At 46.6% G+C, this 14,063-nt stretch overlaps 1 protein-coding gene across 6 annotated transcripts in view; it reads left to right on the forward strand.

The window, feature by feature from the left end:
• SLC7A9 (solute carrier family 7 member 9) overlaps positions 1 to 14,063 on the forward strand; it is a 137,893-nt gene that overhangs the window by 60,770 nt on the left and 63,060 nt on the right. The window contains exon 1 of one of the 6 annotated variants that reach the window (XM_073605787.1): positions 1,953 to 2,332. The exons of 4 other annotated variants lie outside the window; for them this stretch is intronic. The gene's annotated coding sequence lies outside the window, so the exon portion shown is untranslated. Of the gene's footprint in view, positions 1 to 1,952; positions 2,333 to 14,063 lie in introns of those variants that run through there. One more of the 6 variants, XM_073605788.1, reaches the window with a different exon arrangement.

Genomic DNA, 14,063 nt, shown 5'->3' on the forward strand with positions numbered 1-14,063 from the left:
GGGATACCTGTAGGTGACGCGTTTCTGAGTTTCCGTCGGACCTTCTGGCCCTGTTAACCCTTCAGGCTCTGCTCATGTAGTGTAATCACAGTACGAGCAGAAGAGGTCTGCTGACAGCTCCCATTTCATTTACCAGGTCAGTCCTGTCAGGGATCAGCGGCAATTTTTCTATATGGAAAACTGCCTCAGTCCCTCTGTATAGGTGCAAATCCTGTGCTAGTTTCTATTTCACTCTGAAAAAGAAAATGGTGAGGGTGGTGCAAATAGACCCGAAACAGGTTTAGTTAATGATGTGCATGTCACTCCCAATAGTTTCTTGTACCATTTTAAAGGTGGAGGATGCTTAGTTAATTCCCTGGACTGTGTGTGTAAACCCCCTACTGCCACTGACCTATGTCATACATCTGTGGTGGAAGTAAAGGGGTTAATATAAGGGGATAGATCTTACCATTGTTCAGTCTGTCTGGTCTACAGTTGCAAAAACAATCAATTTTATATGTGGTATAATTTTCATATACATGTATTATGCACTGTGAGCCTTTTTAGATTGTTAAAGGGACAGCACACTTATTTTTTGTGCTTAATTTGATATATGGTGTACAGTAAGGCTAGATTTAGACGTGTGTCTAAACCCATTGCTCCTCTGAAAAGCAATCTGCATTAGAATCGCTTTTCAGACTTGATTCATAGGGGTGAGGAGGCAATATAATGCCTCCTCGCTGCTGGTTTAACCCCATTTTTGCTAACAAATATGCCTCAGTCACGTGCATTGCATGCAGTTGCCTGCCATTTGTGGCAATTCCCCATTCGCTTAAATGGGTCGCATTCGGTGGGGCTTGCTGCCCACCAATCGCAAACATATTGGAGAATTCTTGGCATGTAAGCACCCCTGTCCTCTGCCATTGCAGCTTAAGGAGGGTGATTGGAAGGCGCTAAAAACAAGGCTCAACAGCGCATTTTTACCGCCTACAACTGCACATCCAAATTTAGCGACTTGTCATGTGATTTGACAGTTCGAAATCGCTTAACAAGTCGCACCCCATAGCTGGCAATGGAACTGTTCCTATCGCCACAACTCATGTTGCAGTGATTATGAAAAAGGTTCCTGCACTAATTTTTACCAATTTCATTGCACTTGCATAGACTTCTGTTAAATGAAGTCGCAAGCTGCAATGAAATCGGCAGTACAAATTGCACTTATTGTGCAGCCTTGAAATCACGCTGCAGTAGCGCAATTTCAAAGCTGCACCAGTGTGAACCAAGGGTGGGCTAAGACCTGAAAATTCAGCGCCCGGTATAGATGAGCTCAGGTGTCTTTCAGTCTCATCTCTAGCCAAACCCCAAACTTGCATTTTTTTTTAAATTTTACTCCAATGAGCTCCAGCTGATGTAAACAAAGCTGCGGGGCTGGAATGGCACAAAGTGGCACACATTTGGCGTTCAGCTAGAGATGAGTTCGGAGTTTGGAGAGGGCCAGAGTTTATCTCTACTCTGGCAGAGGTATTAATGCTGAAAGCGATTCTCTCTGGTGGTATAGTTGCATTTATCGTATACAATTCCCTCATGATGAAGTTCGCTGCCATCTCCCTGATTAATACAGAGTTATCAGGATGGAGACAGGGTCACAAAATGGCCGCCTCATACAGCACAGTAATGTTTACATCTGACGTTTAGGAATAATAATAGGCTGCTGTGTGGGAAGGCCTTGTGTTGAATGATGCAGAGTCTGGACTGGAAGGTTCAAATTTCTCCTGTTTGTGGGAATAGAAGTATCACATGAGGTATTCCCTCCAGTTCTCCAGAAAAGTCCGGCTCTCCCTTCTGGGAAGTGGAAGCAGTCTCTCCTCCAGCTGGTCTCTTATCGTGATCAGCCTGTCAGCACTGTGTGTAGGTTCTGCAGAACAAGGAGACTTTGTATGGGCTGCCAGGCAGCCATTGTTGGGGCAGTGACTGGGCTGCTGTGTGACACAATGGTAGATATTAATCCAGGCGGAGTGTGAGAGGCAGCGTCTGTCTTCCTGCGCTGTGATTAGGGGCAGGTTTAATTATTACTGACAATGACCTCTGCACTGCCATCCTCCTGGCTGCCTGCAGGCTGATGGAAATACCTGAGCTCTATAAAACTCTTCAGGTCTGCCAGCATCAGTCATAGAGATCAGCACCGGACCGTGAGAGCCGCACACCAATACCCAGGTACCACTGAAACTCGGATACTACCAGTACTCGGGTACCCCTGGCATTCAGATAATACCAGCATTCCAGTACCACCGACTGCTAAGTACTACCGACGTTCAGGTACCACCAACAGGAAGGGGCTACCTCTGATACGCAGGTAACACCGACCCCCATATAATACTAGCACTTGGGTACCACTAACACCAGAGACCACCAACAGTCAGATACTACCACTGACCCAGAGACTGCCAACATTCAGGTACTACTGACATCTAGAGACTACCAACAGTCTGTTTCCCCCAATACCTAGAGACCATTAACACTCAGATACCACTGACTCAGGGACTACCAACACTCCGATACCACCGACATCCAGGGACTACCAACAGTCAGGTACCACCAATAATCAGAGACCATCAACCCTCAGATACCACTGACCCAGAGACTACCAACATTTAGGAACCACTGACATTCAGAGACTACCACCACTCAGGTACTACTAACACCCAGGGACTACCAACACTCAGATACCACCGACATCCAGGGACTACCAACAGTCTGGTACCATGAATAATCAGAGACCATCAGCCCTCAGTTACCACCAACTCAGAAACTACCAACATCCAGGGATTACCAACAGCCATGTACCACCAATACCTTGAGACCATCAACCCTCAGATGCCACTGACATCCAGGGACTACCAACAGTCTGGTACCACCAATAATCAGAGACCATCAACCCTCAGATACCACTCTCCCAGAGACTTCCAACATTCAGGAACTACTGACATCTAGGGACTACCAACACTCAGGTACCACCGACACCCAGGTATTACTGATAGCCAGAGACTATCAATACTCAGGTAGCACTGACACCCAGAGACTACCAATATTTCATTACCACTAATACACAGGCATCACCAACACTCCGGTACCACTGTCACCCAAGGACTGCCAACACTCAGGAACTACCGACACCCAAGGACTAATAACATTTAGGTACTACTGACACCCAGGAACTACCAACACTTGGGTACCACCAACACCTAGGGACTACGATCACTCAGGTACCACTGACACCCCGGGACTACCATTATTAACTGGGATGCCACAACACCTTGGTGACTAACAACACTGTGGTACAACCAACACTTGGGTACCGCGGACATGTACTACCGACATCCCAGTCTGGAACATGATGCGGTGGGAGGGTTCTGTCCAGCACTGGATAAAGTTCTGTATATTATTATTACTGCTGTCACATTTGTATTTACAATGTGTATGTTCAATAAGCAAATCCTTCCAAATATATTTAAAAAGTAGTGATGTCACACCCATATGTTTTTATATTCAGTCAGTAGTCTTGTCATTGCTATAAGATATGTATGTTAGATTTGAAAGGTTTGGAACTATGACATTTAAGGTGACCATACACTATACAATCTGATTGTACAATCTTCTTTTAGATCTACCATCAGCTATGTAGTGCAAGGGTCTGCCCGATGGATAACAATGCAATAGATTGTATAGGTTTGTTCTCATATGTCCCCAGTATGAGATTGTACAATCTGGTTGTATAGATTTTTGTTGCTGCAGTGACACCATAACAAAACATCTTTTGGGAAATTTGGCCGCCATCTCCTATAATTGGAAAGTTTTTACACAATCTGACCCTGTGACATTCTCAACACTTTTGTTGCAAAACACAGAAGAAGTTCTGGATGTCAGCCCAAAAGATACGCTTCATGCTTCCCAGCTTAGGAAATTTTTTAAATTTTTTTAAGCCTGCGTTTCAGAAACAAACAAGCCCAACAACCGTTATTACATTAATGTACACTTGGGTGGCTGGCTCTGAATTTGCATTGGGTGTACCTAATCTGGGACATTCTGCAGATAATAGATCTCTATTTCGTATGTGGGTGCAGCCCGAATTACCAGAACATTGCACAAGCTGCTTCAAGCACAAGTTAAAGAGTCACTCTACCTAGAAGTGATGTTGGGGCTCCGTGTCATAATTCCCAACTCTTTTCTTGTCCACTGGGAAGTTGTGTCAAGCTGTCACATTGGAGCTCACACAGAGCTATGCACTCTAACATGATCAGCTTTGGACTTTCTTAAATCTTTCTCTCCCCTCCTCTGGGACAATAGAGCAGGGGGAACACAGCTTTATTTTCATGATTTTCAACATCATGGATCTCATTAATAGTCTCCAATAGGGTCTCTGGTGCTCCCTCTGTATGGCTCGGTCTCTGACACTCTTTCTTCTATGGCTTAGTCTTTCTGTGTATAGGTCAGTCTCCGGCGCTCTCTCTGTATGGCTCATACTCTGGCGCCCTCTCTGGTATGACTTAGTCTTTCTCTGTATGGCCGGTCTCTGTATGGCCCGGTCTCTGTCTCTCTCTCTGTATGGCCCGGTCTCTGTCTCTCTCTCTCTCTGTATGGCTCGGTCTCTGTCTCTCTCTCTCTGTATGGCCTGGTCTCTGGCTCTCTCTCTCTGTATGGCCCGGTCTCTGGTGCTTTCTCTGTATGGCCTGGTCTCTGGCTCTCTCTGTATGGCCCGGTCTCTGGCTCTCTCTCTCTCTCTGTATGGCCCGGTCTCTGGCTTTCTCTCTCTGTATGGCCCGGTCTCTGTCTCTCTCTCTCTCTCTCTCTGTATGGCCCGGTCTCTGTCTCTCTCTCTCTCTGTATGGCCCGGTCTCTGTCTCTCTCTCTCTCTCTGTATGACCCGGTCTCTGGCTCTCTCTCTCTCTGTATGGCCTGGTCTCTGGCTCTCTCTCTGTATGGCCCGCTCTCTGGCTCTCTCTCTGTATGACACGCTCTGTCTCTCTCTCTCTCTGTATGGCCCGCTCTCTGGCTCTCTCTCTTTGTATGGCCTGCTCTCTGGCTCTCTCTCTGTATGGCCCGCTCTCTGGCTCTCTCTCTCTCTGTATGGCCCGGTCTCTGTCTCTCTCTCTCTCTCTGTATGGCCCGGTCTCTGGCTCTCTCTCTCTCTGTATGGCCCGGTCTCTGGCTCTCTCTCTCTCTGTATGGCCTGGTCTCTGGCTTTCTCTCTCTGTATGGCCCGGTCTCTGGCTCTCTCTCTCTGTATGGCCCAGTCTCTGGCTCTCTCTCTCTCTCTCTGTATGGCCTGGTCTCTGGCTCTCTCTCTCTCTCTGTATGGCCTGGTCTCTGTCTCTCTCTCTCTGTATGGCCTGGTCTCTGTCTCTCTCTCTCTGTATAGCCTGGTCTCTGGCTCTCTCTCTCTGTATGGCCCAGTCTCTGGTGCTTTCTCTGTATGGCCCGGTCTCTGGCTCTCTCTGTATGGCACGGTCTCTGTCTCTCTCTGAATGGCCCGGGCTCTGGCTCTCTCTCTGTATGGCACAGTCTCTGGCTCTCTCACTGTATGGCATGGTCTCTAGCTCTCTCTCTGTATGGCTCGGTCTCTGGCTCTCTCTCTGTATGGCCTGGTCTCTGGCTCTCTCTCTATATGACTTGGTCTCTGGCTCTCTCTCTGTATGGCTCGGTCTCTGGCTCTCTCCATATGGCTTGGTCTCTGGCTCTCTGTCTGTATGGCTCGGTCTCTGTCTCTCTCTCTGTATGGCTCAGTCTCTGTCTCTCTCTCTCTCTCTGTATGGCTCGGTCTCTGGCTCTCTCTCTCTGTATGGCTTGGTCTTTGGCTCTCTCTCTGTATGACTTGGTCTCTGGCTCTCTCTCTGTATGGCTCGGTCTCTGGCTCTCTCTCTCTGTATGGCTTGGTCTCTGGCTCTCTCTCTGTATGGCTCGGTCTCTGGTTCTCTCTCTCTGTATGCCTTGGTCTCTGGCTCTCTCTCTCTGTATGGCTTGGTCTCTGGCTCTCTCTCTCTGTATGGCTTGGTCTCTGGCTCTCTCTCTCTGTATGGCTTGGTCTCTGGCTCTCTCTCTGTATGGCCCGGTCTCTGGCTCTCTCTCTCTGTATGACTTGGTCTCTGGCTCTCTCTCTCTGTATGGCTCGGTCTCTGGCTCTCTCTCTCTCTCTCTGTATGGCCTGGTCTCTGGCTCTCTCTCTATATGACTTGGTCTCTGGCTCTCTCTCTGTATGGCTCGGTCTCTGGCTCTCTCCATATGGCTTGGTCTCTGGCTCTCTGTCTGTATTGCTCGGTCTCTGTCTCTCTCTCTTTATGGCTCAGTCTCTGTCTCTCTCTCTCTGTATGGCTCGGTCTCTGTCTCTCTCTCTCTCTCTGTATGACTTGGTCTCTGGCTCTCTCTCTGTATGACTTGGTCTCTGGCTCTCTCTCTGTATGGCCCGGTCTCTGGCTCTCTCTCTCTGTATGACTTGGTCTCTGGCTCTCTCTCTCTCTCTGTATGGCTTGGTCTCTGGCTCTCTCTCTCTGTATGGCTTGGTCTTTGGCTCTCTCTCTGTATGACTTGGTCTCTGGCTCTCTCTCTGTATGGCTCGGTCTCTGGCTCTCTCTCTCTGTATGGCTTGGTCTCTGTCTCTCTCTCTGTATGGCTCGGTCTCTGGCTCTCTCTCTCTGTATGCCTTGGTCTCTGGCTCTCTCTCTCTGTATGGCTTGGTCTTTGGCTCTCTCTCTGTATGACTTGGTCTCTGGCTCTCTCTGTATGGCTCGGTCTCTGGCTCTCTCTCTGTATGGCTTGGTCTCTGGCTCTCTCTCTGTATGGCTCGGTCTCTGGCTCTCTCTCTGTATGGCTCGGTCTCTGGCTCTCTCTCTGTATGGCTCGGTCTCTGGCTCTCTCTCTGTATGGCTTGGTCTCTGGCTCTCTCTCTCTCTGTAAGACTCGGTCTCTGGCTCTCTCTCTGTATGGCTCGGTCTCTGGCTCTCTCTCTGTATGACTCGGTCTCTGGCTCTCTCTCTGTATGACTCGGTCTCTGGCGCTCTCTCTGTATGACTTGGTCTCTGGCACTCTCTATGTATGGCTCTGCCTTTGGCACTCTCTCTGTATGGCTCAGTCTTTGGCTATCATCTTGCTAAATATTTTCTTTGGCATGAAGATGCTTCCAAATAACAACGCACCACTATACTTACCTGTGTAATCTTTCAGCATAATTACCAGTGTTCTGTAATTGTGGACATGAGCTTCTACAATTATTGAGCAAGCACTCTGGAGCACTGGCAGAGAATAATCTCTTTAGCCAAGCCTGCCCCCCTCAGATCCGTTCAGTGGTGTGTGTGTTGTGAATGATGAATAGCCCTAAGTAGCAGAATATCAAATTGCACTGGCTATTCACAGCATAGTCATAAACCACTGTGCTGCCTCACACCCCCTGCTGTGCTTTTGTCCTGAACATAATTAGGAAACTATTTAGGAAAATGCCAAAGTTCTTCATAACCCTCAATAAATGATAAGAGGGAGAATAACTTAGGCCATCTCCAACAATATTAATTTCAACATGAACTTCGCCCCTCCCATGCAGAACACTGAAGTTCTTTGTGACTGAACCGCTTGGCACCCCGATTAGGTGCTTCCGCCAAACAGTGCCTCCTGCCCTCCAAACCCTTCCGAGTAGACAGAGAGCTAATACCAGCCCTTTTTACCCCAAACATCGTACACAGACATGTTGTGAGGTAAAATCCAAAGGTATGACTTTGTTGAAACTCAGACACATACTTTATACCCCTCAGGAGGACATTTCCCTCCTGATCACATGACCCTAACAATACAAAGTGTAAACAGGAATATAATTGCCATAGCTAAACAGCCAACATATACGATAATGATTAAGTTAATTAAACAACTAGCCACCCAGACAATGTTGTGATTTAACAGAGATCTCACTCCAGGTCAGACTGCCCGACCCCAAGGTAACAACAAAGTACATTACACATTATCATAAGTATAAACACATAAACAATAGCGAGTTAATTAGCACAATTAACAGTGGGTGAAAGACACTTAGGAGGCACACTATGGGCCACATTTGGCACCTTTCGGGGGGGGGGGAGTGGGTACCTTTTTTTGACAGGTACCTTGTCCCCACTTCCAATCGGACCTTTCCGCGTCAAGGTACGTCAGAAGTTTCGGCCCCCCTCCTCCTCCTTCCTCCTTCTCCTGCTGTAGGGACAGCTTTGCACAATAGGGACCAGGCTGTGAAGCCGCAAGGCTTCACTGCTGGGGTTCCCTTGCCAGCAATGACGGCGGCAGCTCCTGACAGCCGATGGAAACATCGGCTGGGATGTCGACATTGCTAGATTCCAGGACAGGTAAGTCTCCTATTAATAAAAGTCAGCAGCTACAGTATGTGTAGCTGCTGACTTTACATATTTTGGAGGTGTTGGGCGGAACTCCGCTTTAACATCTGCTATGAGTCTCACAGTGTGTAGCAATCATTATTGGTAATGGGGCATATAGGCCATAAACATGGATCCTGGGCCTAGATTCCCAGAGTCTGTGTTTTGGGGAGACATGGACTTGAATCCAAAGAAACATTGCTCCAAGGGTCCCCTAGGCACACACCTCCCAAGGAGCAGTGCTCCCTTAAAAGCAAGGGCCACCAGTCAGTAGGCAAGAGGCTAGCCTGCAGTCCCCTCCAAAAGCCTCTGTTCCGGGTGAGTCTGCCTTATTCTTATATTCCTGAAGGATGTTCTGCTGTGTTCTACTGACCAATTTTCCAAGATTGATTGGAGCCAGTATCCACCTGTAGACTGCATAGAACATCACCAGTAAAATGGAGTCCTATACCTGTGGGGATGTGCTCACTCTAGGATAGTAGTTTAGTTTATGGGGTAGGTTAAAGTCTGGGATTAGGTTGCGGTATGTGAAAAAGATGAAAAAATATAGAAGGGGTCAACTGCAGTGAAAATGGTATGTCAATGATTGGTAGAACCAGAGATATAGGCAGCTAAAGTTGTATACAAATTCTGACAATTCATGTGAACGTCAAGCTTGGTCCTTCACAATGGTCAGTGAGGCTGCCAAGCTTGGTCCTACCCCCTTGAGCTTTTACAATAGTCAGTGAGCCTGCCAAGCTCGGTCCTACCCCTCTGGAGCCTTCACAGTGGTTAGTGAGGTTGCCAAGGTTGGTTCTGCCCCTCCGAATCCTTAACAGTCTTAAGTGAGGCTGTCCTTTCTAGTGAATTTAAGGTGACCAGATTTTCCAAATGAAATCTAAGGGCCCCCTACTGACCATGCCTGCTTTTATTGGGGGAGGGGGTGAGGATAATAACGGCATGCAAAGCACGCCCCAATGTTTGGTGTGGCCGACGTGAATGTGAGGGGCTTAAATGGATTTGGTGTAATAACAGCCTGTGCCTGCTTTGCTCTAGGTCAAGACAAGGTAGCAAATAATCCATGTACTTACCTCCTGCAATAGCGTATGCAAAAACCGAGAGGGGTGGGACTGGGAGGGGAAGACCACATAATATCAACATGTGACATCATTAGTAACCCTGAACGCAGCTGGGAGCAAACACTCCCTTTTCTTCCCCCTTACCTGCTCCAGGACCAGGCCAATCACAAGAACATGCTAAAATGGATTAGCCCGAAGCCGTCCGGGCTGGGGACACCATTATTAAAGCTGGAAAGAAATCAGGGACACATTTTTTTTTTTTTTAACCAGGGACCAAATTGGGGACCTTTTGTTCCAGGGACAGCCCCCCAGGGACATCAGGGGCTGTCGCTGGAAACCAAGGACATCTGGTCACCCTAGACCTAAGAGATGAAAGGTGGCATCCTTGGGGTAAGGGTGAAATATTTGTAGCACCCTCCTAGTTCAGAGTAGGCTACTAGGAAAATTTAGTTGGCACCTCTGTAAACAGTGGAGCAAGGGTTGATTGCTTAGGGCTGTTTAGTGTTTCACAGGCTGCTGTTCTGCTCCTCCCCCTGTCTTCTAGAGACTTCTAGAAGCACTGTATCGAAGTAGGGAGAGCAAGACAGGCAGCCTGAATATTTATGGAACTCTAACCAATCACTGGGTGAGGTGTGCCCAGAAGATGGAGGTATGGCCCATAAGAAGTCTGAGGCCTAGCAGCAGAGAACAGAGTCAGGCACTAGTTTGCCACTATTCAGTGGCAAAGGGGCACCATTTCTCCCATTGACGCCAACTACGGGGCACAATTATTCCCAATGATACCAAAGATAGGGCACTATTCCTTCACTAATACCAAATGTGATGTTTACTCCCACTGATGACAGGAAAATTTCGACTCCCGCTGGCCACAGTCTGGTGCCCCTAAAGTCTGAAGGACAAAAAACTGGCCCTCTGTTTAGAAAGTTTGGAGACCCCTGCTTTAGACTGATCTTTTGAGCCAGATGAAGAGTGCCAAAAATGGTGTGTGCCTGGCTGTGTTTGCTTTGAGGGGGGCGAGAATAGAACCAAACTACCAGCGGCTCCTGCGAGGGTAGCACTACACATTTATATATTATTTTTCATGTATATAGTGCTGTCATATTAAGTTGCACTGTACAGAGCACGTAGGGATATATTCGAGCCAGCCTGGATACTGAGCTCAGATAACATTGTATTCCCTAGGCTCCACTTGACACAGGTAGGTATTTGCTGGTGGACACTAATTAGGGAACCCCATAATCCCATTATGAATAGAGCTTTGTCCCCTACGGTTTCTTTTTGGCAAATATTTTTGGCAAACTCCATCTTGGACGTGCTGTAGCTGTAGGCATGAGCGTACTAATTACTACCTAGGGACTTAAGGCTATATTGGATCATCAATGTTTTATTTTTAAGATTACTGGACCCTTATGCATTGTCCATCAGCTATGTAATTATAGATAATAGTCCTTAACGAACAGCATGCTAGTGGAGCACCAATTCAAGACTGGCTTCAAGTGTACCTGTCACTCTGCAGCTATTTTGTTCCCTGGTCCAGCACTCAGCCATAGCTGTGATGCTTTTTAGATATTAACACAGCCTAACCAGTCTAGTTAAAGCCCAGCTTCTGACAAAACTTTTTTTGGCAATTTGGGTGAGTCCTTAAAGCCGCGTACACCGATCATGTGTAGGCCTCATCAGACTTTTTTTTTAGAAAATTCTGACTGATCTAGAAATAGAACATGTTCTTAACATTTCCGACGGAACCAATTCCTATCGGGAAAACCGCTCGTCTGTATGCTGTTCCGACGGACCAAAAACGAAGCATGCTCTGAAGCAAGTACGAGAGGGAAGCTATTGGCTACTGGCTATTGCACTTCCTTTTTCTAGTCCCATCGTACGTGTTGTACGTCACCGCATTCTGGACGGTCGGACTTTGGTGTGACCGTGTGTAGGCAAGACAGCTTGAGCGGCATTCCGTCGGAGAAACCTTCGGAGTTTATTCCAAAGGCAAAACTGGTCGTGTGTACGCGGCATAAGGGTTAGAGCCTCTGTCCCTACCATGGAGATTCCTCTTATATCCTGTGAGCACAGAAGATGATGGGAATTTTCCCAGACAAAAAAATGACTTGCTAAAAAATGGAGGGAGGGTTTGAACTTCTGAAAATTGTTTTTATTCTGGTCTGTGACTTCCTGTCCCCATTGGCACCCTCCGCCTATTATAGTTCTGTAGTATGCTCACATTTAATGGCAGTTTGGGCCACTACAACTTATTTCGTTTGTGATTTTGGTTTCTCCCTTTGTCTTCCTCTTCTACTTAGTGCTAGTTAGTTTAAACGTAGGTAGACCCATTCCCTCAGTCAGTGTAATGCCCCGTACACACGATCGGAAATGCCGCCAGCAAAACTCCGATGAGAGCTTTTGGTCGGAAAATGCAACCATGTGTATGCTCCATCGGACTTTCCAGCCAGCAAAAGATTGAGAGCAGGTTCTCTATTTTTCGGTCTGCAAAAGTTCCAAACGGAAATTCCCATCGTCTGTACAAATTCAGACGCGCAAAATTCCTACGCATGCTCGGAAACAATTTGACGTATGCTCGGAAGCTTAGAACTTCATTTTCTCGGCTCGTCGTAGTGCTGTTTGTCACCGCGTTCTTGACGGTCGAAAGTTCAGAGAACTTTTGTGTGACCGTGTGTATGCAAGCCAAGCTTGAGTGGAATTCCGCCAAAAAAAAAATCCAAGTTTTTTCCAACGGACAATCGGCTCGTGTGTACGGAGCATTAGTACTTTGCAGAGACAGTGATCAGAAAAGTAATTGTCTTCCTATGCTTCAAAAGACATCCTCTGTAGTGCAATTCGCAAAATTAAAATTGTGTTGGATTCAGGTTCTGTGTCTCTGAAAGAGTTAAGCTGCTAGTGGATGGTGCCAAGTCAGCGGGTGACCATACTGCCTGGGCAGGCTGGGTCTAAGGAGGCATGTCAATGCATAAGGGCCCTTTCCCACCGATGCGTTTTTCCAGTGTTTTTATCTTCCAAAAAAAAACGTTTCCCTTTAAATCCTATGGGACTTTTCACACCACTGCGCTGCTTGTGCGATGCGGATTGAAAAGTCCTGCATGCTGCATCTTTGGTGCGATGTTCAAAAACGCACCCAAAACACAGCTCCCTATTGAAATGAATGGAAAATGCACCACATTTAAATTTTTGTTTGTGTTTTTTTGAGTTACATGTCCAGTTCTCACAGGAGCAGGCAACCAGAAAAGCACCTAAATGCGGCAAAAAAAGTACATGTGTTTTAACCTTGATTTTGCTACTGATTTTGCCCCCCCCCATTTTCTTGCACGGGTGTCACTAGGACAGGAAGTCAAGTAATACTCATTCAATCAAACAGTTGCTTCTCTGAATATAATTCTCTAACCATCTAATTTAGGAGTATGCCTCAAATGGGATATTCTTTAAAAAGGGGTAGGTTCCATCATCCATGTTATTGTATAGAAAAGGAGAACCTGGGGCTGCCCCAAGCATGCCCCTGGGAGAAGAATTGAAGAATTTTGGACTGTCTCGGTACCCAAGGATTTGAGCAAGAATATAATTAAAATAACATTTATTAATAGACAAACATGGTTAAAAACAAAGTGAATGACATATTCCCAAATAAATTTGTATGCAATCAATAGTTACAGCCATGCATAATGTATGGAAGTTGCAGAAAAGTGAACCCTGATATTATTATGGGGTACCGGATATAGTGAGTCTTGGCAACAGTCCTTTACATGTTTCGCAGCGTAGGCCACTTCTTCAGGAGGAGCCAGTCATTATTATCCGAAAAAAACACGGCAGCAGAGCAGCACAACATATGCACCCGAAGGTAATTCCCCCCCCCGTGGCGGACACGGGAGACACTAAGGAATGCTAGGTTCTAGTGTGTCTAGGTATCCAGTATAGCACCCCGAGGATCAGGCATATGAGGTTCAGGATGGGTTCATCTGTTTGGTATTAGGGAAGACATTCTCAAGATGTTGCTTGCTGGTAAAGGTTGTAATATAGGTATTTCCACAAGGTCTATCTCGACAGGATCAGAACCCCATATGCTGCCTCAGAGATAATATATCCCTGATCTCTAGAGTGCTATACTGGATACCTAGACACACTAGAACCCAGCGTTCCTTAGTGTCTCCTGTCTGTGTCCCCCATAGAGGGAATTACCTTCGGTTGCCTCTTTTGTGCTGCTCTGCCGCTGTGGTTTTTCCGTATAATAATGACTGGCTCCTCCTGAAAAAGCAGCCTACGCTGCGAAACATGTAGTGGACTGTTTCCAAGACTCACTATATCCGGTACACCATATTAATATCCGGGTTCACTAACATCTCTTCTGCAACTTCCAAACATTATACACGGCTGTAACTATTCATTGCATACAAGTTTATTTGTGAATATGTCATTCACTTTATTGTTTTTAACCATGTTTTTTATACTAATATATTTTATTTTAATTATATTCTTGCTCAAATCTTTGGGTACCGAGATAGTACAAAATTCTTCCATTTTTCTGCTTGGTGCAGCCCCGGGCTCTCCTTTTCTCTAACCATCTAGTCAGAATACAGAGACATGGCTTCCTTTTTCAGTGTTTAATTTCAAGCCCCCC

The sequence above is a fragment of the Aquarana catesbeiana genome, linkage group LG11 (genome assembly GCF_042186555.1).
Source record: "Aquarana catesbeiana isolate 2022-GZ linkage group LG11, ASM4218655v1, whole genome shotgun sequence".
Taxonomy (NCBI): Eukaryota; Metazoa; Chordata; class Amphibia; order Anura; family Ranidae; genus Aquarana; species Aquarana catesbeiana.